The sequence below is a fragment of the Ovis aries genome, chromosome 2 (genome assembly GCF_016772045.2).
Source record: "Ovis aries strain OAR_USU_Benz2616 breed Rambouillet chromosome 2, ARS-UI_Ramb_v3.0, whole genome shotgun sequence".
NCBI classification, from domain to species: Eukaryota; Metazoa; Chordata; class Mammalia; order Artiodactyla; family Bovidae; genus Ovis; species Ovis aries.
Genome location: NC_056055.1, coordinates 133,419,513 through 133,433,714, shown reverse-complemented (window position 1 = coordinate 133,433,714; position 14,202 = coordinate 133,419,513). Strand labels below are relative to the sequence as shown.

The window sequence follows — 14,202 nt, the reverse complement described above, 5'->3', positions numbered from 1 at the left end:
TCACACAATCTTGATTCCTTCTTGTGCTTCATCCAGCCCAGTGTTTCTCATGATGTACTCTGCATAGAAGTTAAATAAGCAGGGTGACAATACACAGCCTTGACGTACTCATTTTCCTTTTTGGAACCAGTCTGTTGTTCCATGTCCAGTTCTAACTGTTGCTTCCTGACCTGAATACAGGTTTCTCAAGAGGCTGGGGTTTGGTAGCTACACTCAAAGAACCACCCACCCATTATGCTCATCTTTGAAAAAGTAGGATTGACTGGTCATTTTGAAAATAACCCCTTTCAAAAGGAAGTTGTATTAGAAAGAGTCCATTAAGTTTGTTCTTTTAAACTTTCCTCCTTGGTGAAAGTCACTGCAGAATCCTACTGATCCTCAGAACTGAGTTACCAATATTCCATTGATTAGATATACTAATATGAATTTAACCAGAATTCTATGGGTAGATATTAGGTTGTTGTCAAGTGTAAAATATTTTAAATAGCACTGTGGTTAATCTATTTATATTTGTATCCCGCCTCCCTACATTCTGGATGATTTCCTCAGAGAAGATTCCTAGAAAGAAGCTACATGATTGGTTTTTTAAAAGTGAACATTTTCATGGATCCTGAGAGAGATATATATATAGTCAAATTGCTTTCCCATTGACAACGCACCATGTGAACAGAATTTTACCAAGTGAAAGTGAAAGTCACTCAGTTGTGTCCAACTCTTTGCAAACCCATAGACGATACAGTCCATGGAATTCTCCAGGCAGAATACTGGAGTGGGTAGCCTTTCCCTTCTCCAGGGTATCTTCCCAAGCCAAGGATTGAACCCAGGTCTCAATCCCCCCAACTGAACAGCTGAGAAAACTTAACTAGCATCTGAAAACAAAATTTCCAAGGGGAAGGTTCAGCCCATAATAGTCAGCCTTATTTTTCCTGTTTATATCTACACTAGCAATCACAGTATTTTCTCCAAAATCCATGAGAAGCACGGGACTGGGGTGGGGGGTGGGTGTGGTGAGAGTCTCCCAGGGGATCGAGCAAGGAAGGAAGGGACAGAGAAGAAAGGCAGTTGAACTGACCTTTTCCCAGAAGCCTTCAGAGGAGTTTATGCCACCACAATCCGGGATCCTTGGGGCCAGCAAGTCCTCCTGAAGCTTTGCAGGATAGAACTGCCTGCAAACATTGTACACATGGTCAGGTGCCATGAGAGGAGTTCCCAGTGCCAATAGGCCAGCCTTTCATGTAGCATCTCTCCATCTCAGAAGCACAAACATGTGCATTCTTTTCCAGATCAGCTTTCCAGTTCACCTTTGCTTTCCTGAACAAGCATATTTATCAAGGTTGATGTGTGGGAAGTGCCTTTTCTTGTGTGCAGGTCCCCTTTGTCCCTCTTCCCATGCCTTAAAGAGCACTTAAAGAGAACAAGACTCTGACATTTTGGAAGAGTCACCTCTGAGACTGATTACTTCTGACTTCATAGGAAGACCCAGTGTGCTTATTTTGATGCGATGCTGAGATGTAGTTATCCTGAGACAGTCTTTATTGAGGTAAGAGAAGGGAAATTAAGAGGCTAGAGAGGATGAAGGGTAGCTTCAAAAGTGCAGGTAGAGGGGGAAGTTTTTCCTGGTGGTCCAGTGGTTAAGACTCTGTGTTTTCACTGCTGAAGGTGTGGGTTCAACCCCTAGTTGGGGAACTAAGATCCCACAAACCATGAGGTGCAGCTTGAAAAAAAAAAAGTACAGGTAGGACATAGAATGAGCTGAAATATCTTACCTGCTATATTTCAAAATAGAAGCAGTCCTATTCCATTAAAATACTATTTTGTAAAGTCTCATCTATCTCAGGAGAAAGTGCAAGCTCCCTAGTGTGGCACATACAGCCTTTCAGGAACCTTCTCTTTCCTCCAGTGGCCACTATTTGCCCTTCATGAGACACACTCCAGGCCTACTGATTCATTTTCAGTTCTAGGATTGTGTCACTTTCTTGTCTGGAGGGCTCTGTACCTGTGGATACCTTTGCCGCTAGGGACTTTCTCCTCCCTCCTCTCTGGCTCCCTCTCCTTGCTCCTCCTGAAATGTGCTTCTTCCAGGAAGCACTCCCTGACTATTCAAGACCTGGTTATTTTCCTTTCCTCTGGGCTCCCATAAATGCCTGTATACTCTGTTCTCATCCAAGTGCTTTCCCCACTGATTGAAATGCTCTTTTACCTATCTGCTCCCCAGCTATGCTGCTGGAGGGTAGAGACTATGTCTTGTTTGGTATTTTCATACCCATTCTTTTTTTATATAACAGTGCTTGACTCTGAGGAGGCACTCCATAAATGTTTGTTATGCTGGAAGTCTTAACTTAGGTTTCTTCTTTAGATGACGCATGCTGACACTAAAATGTGCTGACTGTAGAGGTATTAGCATCTCGTTCCTATGTTTGAGCCACTGAATTGTAGACTGTCTGAATACCTTTTGCCACCACACAGCTATCACCTCTTTTTCTTACACACAGACAGACAGACAGACACACACACCTATAGTTATTAAGCTACGTGGTTGAATCAGAATCTTGCCTACAACACTGCTTTATGCCCAGAAGGATTCTTACACATCCACATTGCCTTTATCCAGAAAATACTCTTCTTACTCTATTAACTCTTCCGCACAACTTTGGTGAGGAATTGATATAAGCCTAAATGTAGATAGGGCTTCCCTGGTGGCTCAGACAGTAAAGGACTTGCCTGCAATGCAGGAGACCCGGGTTCGATCTCTGAGTCATAATGTTCTATCCTTCTTCCAGTCTAAATAGCTGGGCTTGGGAGCCCACAGAAAGCCTCTTCAGAACCACCTGGTTGGCTGGGGTCTGGGAGAAGGTACTCATTTTTGTCACCCCTGTTGTTTCCAAAATCCAGCTAAGACCTGGCTAGATATATCAGGAAGCCTGTTATTCCTGAGGTTACAACGTAGTCTCCAGTGCCCTGCAAAACCTCGATGAAAGACACAGCCTGCTTTCAAAGAATTCAAACGGCTCAACTTCAAAGAGCGGCTTTGCTTAGAGTCACCTGGTGCCACCGTCTCGGTGCCTCCTGTCTGGAGGGAGTCTGGAAGCCGCTGCTTACCACCATCTCCTGCCCTCCTAACCAGTCGCTGGTTGCATTAAGGTAGGAAAGTTTTATGTGTATAATTTGTGAAGTTCCCTTAAGCAGACAGTGCTATATAAATGTGAAAAGCTGTTATTAATAATAAAGGTTGGCACACCTAAGAATACTGTAGAATTAAAGTAATGAGATTCTATTTTTAGGCAGACTTGCCAATAACATGCAAGTATGATAAGGCTGTGATTTAAAGCTCACTTTAACCTTCCCTTGCTCTAAAGAGTACATTTTCTGGGCCGCCTACACAGCAGTCAGCTGCCCCGAGCTCTATTAACGCTAATGGTGGAGCCAGGCTTGGAGCAGCAGCCTGCCTGCCTGGCTAAAAATAGGCTTTGGTCTTTGCGAGATGGGAGTGTGCCTTGCTGACCACTTGCTTCCAAAAGGTCTAGATCAGTCTCGCAGTCACCTTGCAAATCTTGACCACTGTCTTGGAAACGATCAAAAAAGCTTCCAAAATGTGTTGTGAAATTTTTATAGATCTATAATTATGTGAAGGTATAGGATATGTTTGGGAGGTTCAGTTATCTTTATTTTCAGATGTAAAGGTATTTAACAAAGGCCCGGGTTGGAAGGGATTCACAATTAAAAAAGAAGTCTCTCTCCTCAGGGGGAAAAAAAAAAAAAAATGATTAGCTCTTCCTCCACTAATGTTCAGGTCAATGCTTTGTCAATAACAGTAACTCTTCTTCACCAATTTAGTGCAGCCTATAAAGATCGTTATGACTCATAATTACAGATGCAGATTTATGTCAAAATGCATATATAAATCTCTGGTTCTGGCTGTGGGTCACCTCTTATCAGAAAAAAGATTTGTGTAAGGAGACAATCTCCTTGATCCCTGTGGGTAATTTTTTTTTTTTTTGGATTTGGGGGGCAGAATTATAAGGGTTTGCTACCGATGACACAAATATGACCCAAGGCACATTACAGATTCACAGCTGGAGGGAGTGAGGAGCTGGCTGGCTTTGATGGTGGGTAGTGGGGGAGGAGGAGGAGGTAGCCGGGGAAATACACGTTCTGGGATTATTGCTCTCTGGCTAAATCAAGACCACCTTTTCAACACCTGCAGGCCAGCCACTATAAATCAGAGGAAAGATGATTACCTGAACAGAAGGAGATGAGTTTTAAAATGACTGAGACTTCCTGAGGCTGAAGTCTACCATGTGATTCAGGGACACAGGGAAACCTAAGTAGGCAAAGGAGATGTTAGGTTGGCATTGCTCAGGATTCTCACATAGCAGGATTTGTTTTGTGAAGCATCTCCTGCTAAGATATCTGAGTTTTGAACCATCATCCAGACTCCAGAAAACAATCTGCCTGGTGATAGGACTCCCCAGCACCTGGAGGATGGGGGAGGTACAGCCACCTTTCTGTGGGAACGTGTCCCGACTCTGTGTGCTCAGGTGCTCAGCTGTGTCCGACTCTGTGACCTCATGGACGGAAGCCTTCCAGGCTCCTCCGTCCTTGGAAATTTTCCAGCAAGAATACCGGAGTGGGTTGCCAATTCCTCCTCTAGTGCATCTCCCCAACCCAGGGATCGAACCCATGTCTCCTGCATTAGCAGGCAGATTCTTTACCACTCCACCACCTGGGAAGCCCATACCATCTCTGTGTAACTGCTGAAAAACTGCTGAAGATTCTGCATAGTCCCTGTTGGAATGCTGGATCTGGGAGGTTACTAAGACTGTGCCTGGAAATCCCTTTTTTTTTTTTCCTACCTGCAGATCTCAAATTTGTACACCTAGACAATAGGTGTTTAATATGGTAACTCTCAGATGGTGCTCATAAAAATACATAGAAACTTAAACACCTATCTGTGCTTAGTCGCTCAGTCATGTCTGACTCTTTGTGAACCCATGAACTGTGGCGTGCCAGGCTTCTCTGTCCATGAGGATTCTCCAGGCAAGAATACTGGAGTGGGTTTCCATGCCCTACTCCAGGGCTCTTCCCAACCCAGGGATCGAACCCAGGTCTCCCGCATTGCAGGCAGATTCTTTACCATCTGAGCCACCAGGGAAGTCCATTTACCTGTCTACCCTGTGACAAATTCTACTACAAATTCTACATTTGTACTCCTAGGAACACCCTAGGAATGCATATGCCCACGAGAAGACTTGCACAAAGATGTGCATCACAGCTTTACTCACGACAGTCCAGCCCAGATGACCCTAATGTCCATCAACAGCTGAATGGATGAACAAACTGCCTTCTTTCCCTACACTCATCAATAAGAAGGAATGAGGTAACGATACCCACACAGCAAAGATGAATCTAAATGTGTTGCATTATATGAAAGAAGCCAGATACAAAAGAGTCCATCATGTGTGATTCTATTGAGATAAATTTCAAGGACAGGCAAAGCTAGTCTATAGAAATAAAAATCAGAGTTCTAGCTACTTCAGTGCAAAGAGGGTTATTGACTAGCAAGGTGCACAAGGGAACGCTCTAGGTGATGAGAATGTTTTATATCCTAATCTAGGCAGTGGTTAACATGGTATATAATATATTAAAAAATGATTGAGCTGTATGTTTACTTGAGACTTGTGCTATTTACTGTTTGTAAATTATAGCTTAAATAACAAATTTTAAAAACTCTCTGAAAAACATACGTGGAGAAAAGCTTACTTTGTGAGAACAATCACGAACAGACAAAGATAAAATCATGAAGTTAATCTAAAGAGCAAATGAAAAAAAAATGAGCCTTTCATTTCTCACTTTTATCATAGGACATGAAAATGCTGGGGTTTAGGAAATTAAAGTCATTATACGGTATGCTTAGGAATTCACCTGTAGGTTTATTTTGAGAATGTTCCTGTTAAATTAGGAGGTGTTTCATTTGCATGTTTTCCCTAGGAAATGATGTTGTTTAAACGTGAACAGTCAGGAAATAGATATTTTAGGTTGATTCATCACTTGTCTTAGCAAGAGATCAATTAACTAATGATACCATTGGCCTCAAGCATTCTTCAGTAAAATGTATTTCATCCTCTTGAATATTTAGATTAATTAAGGTATGAGGCTATGTTGTTTTTATGACAAAAAATTGATATTAAATACACATTTCCTATTTTTTCATGCACTAAAACTAAGTTATATTTGTCTTTATTTGTATAAAGACTTCCAAGTTGTTAAAGGAAATCTTTGGAGTACTTGCCTTCCTGTGTTGCTAATGAAACAAAGAAGGCTTACTTTCTAAGAACGATCATGACAGAATTTCCATGTGGCATCTGCTACTCATTATTCAGCTGACATTTCCATTTCTGAAACTCTAAAGTTTGTCTGAAATTATTAGTGACATGTATAAAACACTTGCAGAATTTTAAAATGGACCCTAGAGATCACCAAGTCCTTCTCTCTCATTTAAGATGAGGAAACTGAAATCAGGAAAGGCTAAGTGACTTGCCCAGGGTTCGACTTCTTTGGCCGACTTCTTAGGTAGAATTGGAATGCTTCCCTTGAACTTTGTGATAACAGCAGATTCTATGATCAAAGAGATATCACGGCTGCATCATTGTTGAACATGTGCTTCTTTTAGGAAATGGAAAATTGTCTTCAGAACGTAAAGTATTTCATAGTCCTGAAAATGCTGTTCCCAGTCACTAGTTTGCCCACAGCGAAACTCCTGTCACCAACATTAGGCTAAGCCTGTCTGTCTCCCTTACCTGCACCATTGCATTTAGAAACTTGTGAATCAATATAATATATAAAATCTGGTTTAGGGGCTGCGTTGCCTTAGTTCACTTCTGATTTCACTACTTACGAGCTATGTGGCAGATTAAAGTGTGCTCAGTCGTGTCTGACTCTTGGTGACTCCATGGACTGTGGCCTGCCAGGCTCCTCTGTCCATGGAATTCTCCAGGCAAGAACACTGGAGAGGGTTGCCATTCCCTTCTCCAGGGGATCTTCCCAACCAGGGATTGAACCCGAGTTTTCTGCATTGCAGGCAGATTCTTTACCACCTGAGCCACCAGGGAAGCCCAACTTGCACTCAAATCTCAGCTTCCTAATCTGGCAAATGGGGATAATGATAGAATCTTATGCCATGTTTTTAAGCTTTAAATTAAATGGTATAAGTCAAGTCAGCCTGGTACTTAACAAATATCTAATAAATGTTAGCTAATAGGTTATTTTGGAATTTCCAAAAAGGAAATTATACTCTGATTTATTTTGTTTGATTTTCCCACTGCCCCTTTTTTTGCATATACAGCTCAGTACCTCAGATATACTGTTCTCTCCTCCGTTTTCAGGACCCTCTCAACTCTAGCTCCCTCCATCATTTCCCAGCTGGTCTTACACTCACCCCTGATCTGCCTGATTTCCCACGTACAGCTCACAGTATACATTTTAGCACTTGACTCTTGGTCTTATAATGCTCTTTAATTATTTCATCTGATGTAAGTTATATAATGTATTTCTTTTGCATCTTTAACAGGACCTAGCGTAGTGTGAAGGGCATGTAGCAAATGCTTGAAAAATCATTGCATCAAAGAATTAAAATAGAAAACCTTCAAAATATTAAGCCTTGATTCCACTGATGGCTGGTGAACTATTTTAATGGAGGTCATCTATTAAATCTGTTTTATAATATTTTAAATAACTTTATGCAGTAGGAGCATTGTAGCCAGAAACAAACAAACAAAAGCAACACATGCAAAAAACACAAAAACCTTGCCTGGAGTGGGGTTGTGACATGTGCCATAGCTCAAATTCTGAAAATCTGGTGTTTCCTTTTTAGTTCTGTTATAGTGCCTGCAATCTAGTGTGAAGACCAAAGTCCTGTTTTTGATTTATGTGTCAAATAATGACGTAAGGCTACAAAGAACAAATGAAACCATATCACCAGCTCAGGCTCATGCTCATGGCCATACTCTTTAAAATATTAGGAAATAACAGAACTGTCAGGAATATAGCACAGTAATATTAGTAACTGCAAAGAACAAAAAATAAGATATATCAACACGTATAAAGTTTAAATATGTTTACATCAGTAGTATAAAGGAAAATAAAAGTGAAAGATTGAAAAAGTGAAAATAAAAAACCATACAACAATAAAACTTATGGTTGACATTTTATACATTTACATATATATTTTTATGGATCTCAGGGATAGAGACTGTTTTGTCAAAAACTTTCAAGAAAGCAGCCCAAATACTTGGATTTTATAGTGATATTGTACTAGAATCCTTTCATACCTTTTTCATGCTATGATTTTAAAAATTTCACAAAAGATCTCTCTCAAGTATACTTAAGAATGTAGAATTGCTTGGACAGTTGCCATTCATCCTGGAACTTTAACCTTTTCAAGGCCTTGGTCCAATTTTGTGATTTATGTAAACAATAATTTTTTTTTTTCCTGTTGACAAATTCATCACTAACTTAAGCATCAGAATTTTACTTTGTGTGTAATTCCTAGGTAGTGGCCAAGATATCCTAAGTGCCGCAAGAAACAAAGCCAGGGAATAAGGAGATCCCCCTGGTGGGCTGCCGTCTGTGGGGTCTCACAGAGTCGGACACGACTGAAGCGACTTAGCAGCAGCAGCAGCCACTGTCCGTTGCTAAATGACTGTGCTCGACAGGAGCGAGGCTTGTTGGGACACATGTGGCAAAGAGCTTTGCCTCCTCACAGGGCCTGTGTTCATCTGCAGTTCGCTCACACAATCACGCAACTGTAAGTAATATAAAGGGTGTTTGTGGTATTATTGTCTAATTTTTCTTAATTCATCCAACCATCCATCCAACAAAAGTTGAATACGTATTCTGTACCTAGCAGAAAAGAAAACACAAACAAACGCTCCTGTCCTCATGGAGCCTAATTCTAAGACCTTCTTCTTCTTGCTCCTTCTTGTTCCTTTGCCTCAGTTCCACCGTTAGGATTTTGACAATAGTAGTAAATAATTGTATTTGTGTGGTCAGTAAGGATTTTCATTTCAGTATTATTTGTTTTATGCTATATTGAATATACATGTCTCCTTCTTAAAATGCAGTATGAAAGTGAAAGCGTTAGTTGCTCAAAGTGTCTGACTCTTTGCGACCCCACAGACTGTAGCCTCCCAGGCTCCTCTGTCCATGGGGTTCTCCAGGCAGGAATACTGGAGCGGGTTGCCATGCCCTTCTCCAGAGGATCTTCCCAACCCAGAGATCGAACCCAGGTCTTCTGCATTGCAGGCAGATTCTTTACCATCTGAGCCACCAGGGACTCCCAAAGTATAATCCAAAGATATATTAATTAATTTAAAAAGGCTGATATCATTTCTTTCTTTAGAACGTTTGCAGTGGAGGTGTTTTCTTAGTAAACTGTCATGGGAGCATTTTTTTTAATGAGAAGAATTGGAACTATTTCAGTGGAGCTTATGTGCCTGAGTGTCTATAATACTTGAACAATTAGTTAACGGATTGATGGGCCCATTAATATTTTGCAGAAGCTAGTTTTGTTTGTGGTAAATTACATTTTACTTTTTTCACTTCCAAAAATTTATTTATTGTATTATTTGGCCAACCAATGCTTCTTTTTGCTATTATAATATATGCTAATAATATTATCTGGAATCTAGTGGTCATAGCATGGACTTACACCTTTAGATATGAGCGATGGGCATAATGTCAATATCACAGCTACATTTTTGATTCTTGGCAAGGGTGGTTAACAGAGTATGTGATTCAGGTTGCACACTAATATTGTTAGCAACCTATTACACTGTGCTCAGTGGAGCAGAACTCAGGACATCCTAAGATGTTAATTATTCCTTTAGGTGATGGCGACTTGATGAAGTATTAGAAAAGGTGGACATAGAGATTAAGATGAAGTAGGATTTCTCTGCCACATCAAAACTTTTTCAGAATTGTTCATGATACATACAACCCTGTGACTACAGTGAGATTACCAGGAAATGGAGAAAGCATTGCTAATTGAGTAGGTTTTAAAAAAAATAAGGGAACACAAGCCCTTTCTGTTTTAAAGGGAAGTTTTTTCAAGCACTATGTATGGCTGCCCCACATTATTCCACTCTACAGAGGCAGTCAGTTATCTGTATCATATATATATACATTCCAGGATAGAGAGCTATGTAGGAATTATAACTGGAAGCAAAGAGCAGTTGAGAATTTATGAATTGCGATTATGAATGGAAGCTATGGATGGCAGTCAAAAATAAGCTGGGTCCATATCTATGAATCTGAGACAGACTTTTGGAATATGCCTCTGTTTTCTAAACATTTCTAAAGAATTTCTTTCCATTCTTTTTGTTTTTTTAATTTCCTGCAGTTCTTGGAAGTCATAAGAAGATGCTTCCCTTTACTGGTTATGGGACTGAACTAAATGAAAATTATAAAATGAAATGATTTTTTTAAGTAATGCTTATATTTTGCTTTCCATCTGTCAAACATTTACAAAGTAAAGAAATTGCTTTATTTCCCCTTAATCTAACCCTATGAGATTAGAGCACTTGAGTGTCTCTTCAACAGCTCAGGAAACAGAGGCACAGTAGGATCAAGAGCTTTCCTGAGCTCACATAGCTAGTGTTCAGGTGTGGGCTCCACAGCCCATGCTTTGAACCAGCTTTTTACAATGCCTGCCAGGTTTTGGCAAGAGAAAATAAAATTCTGTATTATTCTTGTGGGTTTTTTTTAATCTCATGCTGTTTATTCATAAAGGTCAAATTCACATCTTTTCCAGATGGACATTTGATGGTTCTTTGTGGAGGATGGTTCCTGATAACTTTTCAAAGATCTCGTTGACTTAAGGGCTTATTTCCAACTTTGAAAGTTGCCGGGTCTGAGCTGCTTAAAATTATCTGGTGCTTACTTGCAACCTTTTTAGTAAACGCCCTTCTCGCTTAGGGTGGCTTTGGTATTTCATATTTAGTACAAGTGTCTGCTACCTGCCCTTAGAAAATATCTTGGCTTTATGTCTCCCAGACTGCTTATTGCTGAAGGCAAAATGAGGAATGGAGAATGGTGGAATTTCACTGTGCTCTAGAAATTAGGTACAACTACTACATTAAAAGCAACAGCAGGTGCTATAAATCTGAAATTTGTTTAGGGGGGAAAAAAGAATAAAAGTAAAACATGAGAATGGGTAGGCTACTAAATTGCCAAGTTGAAGACAGTTTTCCTAAAGAAACAATTACGGCTTTCTACAAAGAAATCATGTTTCGTTTTGGATTGCACTTAAAATGTGAAGGTATAACGCAGATTTCTAAATAATTAATCATTCATTCAATTTCTACAAAATCATTTCATCTCCTTCAGGACACTTTTCTTTTTCCAATATTTAAAAATATTTTCTTATTATCTGAAGTAATTAATAATTATTATAGAACATCTGGAAATATATGAATAACCCAGAATATCACAATATAGAGATATATGCTGTTAACATTTTAGTATAGATTCTTCCAATGTTTATTTTATACACACATACTTTTTAATGTAACCTACTCTTGTCACTTAATATATCACAGAATCTTTCCATCTCATTAAATATTTTTGATACGATCATTTTACTAGTGATTATATCATATCTTAACCAAACCATTATGCTGGAAGCTGAAATTGTTTCCAGTTTTACACCATTATAAATAATGCTGCAATGAGCACATTTGTAGCTAACTCTTAGTGTATGTATATTTGTGATTATTTTTTCTTAGGATAAATTTCTGTAACTGGACTTGTTGACACCAAGTGTTTGGGAAATATACTGCCTAATTGTTTCTCCAGAAAGGTACCAATTTACAGTCATACAATATGGCATTTCTGATCCTTCTTTTGTGTAGTTTTGGTGAGCTCTTATTTTTTTTTTTTTCACCAGCAAAGCAGGGCCCCTCTGTGTCCATGTGTCCAGTGAACAAAGGGTGAGCTGAGACAGTTGATCAGTCACCTGGCCATTCATTTCCACCTCTACCTCAGGCTGCATATTTTGCTCTATTGCACTTTGGTAAGGTTGTCACAAAGGATAGAGAAATGGTAGGGAGCAGGATGAGGAAAGAAGCAAACACACTGTCTGAAACCTAAGTCTTTAGGATATAGTACCTTCCACGGACAGACTTGGAATAGAGGGGGAAAAACTATGCTTCTTATTTTTAGTCATTTTCGTGATCTATCAGCATTTGGAATGCTATATTAGAGGGTAAGAAAGGAAACTAACCAGTAAAAAGAAGTCCTGTTGAGTTCTTAGTTCTGCCCCGCTCAGCGTGTCCTTTCCATGGTGTCTTGGGATTCCCCCTTGGCAAGACATATGTAAACCCAAGCTGTCACGCATTGATCCTAGAGAAAATTGGAAGCCATTTAGCCTATGGATTGAGTGTAAATGTACAAGATCTCCCCCGGTTCCTCACCTGTGGTCAACAGTAGCTTGCTCTAGTAAGCTAGCATGATTACAGTCCTTAATACCACAGAGAAAGACTTTATAAGTTGAGCTGGACTCTTGGAAGAATGATAATCGCCCTTAACTCTTAAAGTGGAGGTCTCCAATCTCCAGGATCTAATTAATGCCTGATGATCTGAGGTGGAGCTGATGAAATAAATAATGTTAATAATTTATTAACTCAATGCAATGCATTTGAGTCACCCTGAAACTATCCCCTCCACCCCTGGTCCATGGAAAACTTATCTTCCATGAAACCAGTCCCTGGTCCCAAAAAGCCTGGGGACTATTGTCTTAAAGAACTACTTCATCTTTAAACAGAGATTTAAAAACATCAAATCCCAGCTTTTAATTTTTAGAAAATAAATGATCAATCATTTTTGGTTCTCACATATATTGTATATGAACAAAATAGGAAAACATAAACTTGTAGGGATCTACCTCAAACACAGTAAAAAAAAATCACTTGTTCAAATAAGATGAATTTATTTTGGATAAAAATACTGTTGATTAAAAGCACCACCTCTTCTTTTTATTATGTATCCAGTTATGTATACAAAATAAACCACAGGGACAACTGCTTTAATTCTGTAAAATTTACTTGTAGACTTACATGGAGCAGAAATACTGTTTTCCTTTCTTTACTTTTTATGAACAAGCAAAGTAAGTAATTTAGTTTGAAAAGTCTTGGAGATTAGGTCAGTTGAAGCTGATGTGGTCCACTGATGACAAAAAAGAAAGTGGATCTCTCATAATAAAACATCTAGCGAATAGATATGATTACAGCAAAATATATTTCATAACCCAAACATGAACCTATATGTTGCTGTATGCCTCCAGAGTGGTTGACAGAAATAGGCTTAGTCCAAGGCATATGTAAACCCAAGATGTCACGCATTGATCCTAGAGAAAACTAGAAGCCGTTTAGCCTATGAGTTGAGTGTAAATGCACAAAAATTGAATTGGCTTGATGGGCATTCCAAACTCAATTACTCAAAACAAGGTTTTCTTCGGTTACATTTATTCTTTATAAAATAAACTGGTGCTACTAAGTTATCCTGTGTTCTAAATGTAACCTTTTGCCAAAATTCCTTAATTCAAAACAGTCAGTTTATTGCATGTCATATACCTCTTGTTAATCTAGACAAGTACAGCTGTTTCAGACTCCATAAGAAGATTTATTAGCCTGTATTTTTAGTATTTTGACTTGCTCACCATAATTAGCCGTGTTGTTTCCAACTCAATAGTCTTCACTTGACGGTGTATTTATAGTGATGGGAGAACTTTATCAAAACGGATGCTCTTGAGAGAAAAGAAGACTTTGGAGCTACAAAATACACTCTGACGATGAGTTTGTTAATATCATTGGCACGGTATGACAGACTGTAACCAGGCCAATGAACAACCTCACTCATCTGCAGTTACAAGTTTTTTGTTTTTTTTTTCCTAAAGACCAAAATCATTTCTTGAAAGAAGAGGAAAGAGTGGTTTAGAACAGGAAACAGACCTCCATATTTGAGAACTGTAGCCAGTCAGGACCAATGTAACATATGGATATGCAAAGAAAAGTGTGGAAATGTTAGTTACTCAGTCATGTCAGACTGTTTGAGACCCCACGGACTGTGGTCCACCAGACTCCTCTGTCCATGGGATCCTCCGGGCAAGTATACTAGAATGGGTTGCCGTTTCCTTCTCCAGGGAATCTT

At 39.4% G+C, this 14,202-nt stretch overlaps 1 long non-coding RNA gene across 6 annotated transcripts in view; it reads left to right on the top strand.

Moving 5' to 3' along the window:
* Positions 1–14,202, top strand: part of LOC132659202 (uncharacterized) — a 155,388-nt gene that overhangs the window by 51,387 nt on the left and 89,799 nt on the right. For all 6 annotated transcript variants that reach the window (XR_009599316.1, XR_009599315.1, XR_009599317.1 and 3 more), the window contains exons 2-4: positions 2,893–3,141; positions 5,215–5,377; positions 8,549–8,803. This is a non-coding gene — a long non-coding RNA (uncharacterized LOC132659202). The remainder of the gene's footprint in view (positions 1–2,892; positions 3,142–5,214; positions 5,378–8,548; positions 8,804–14,202) is intronic.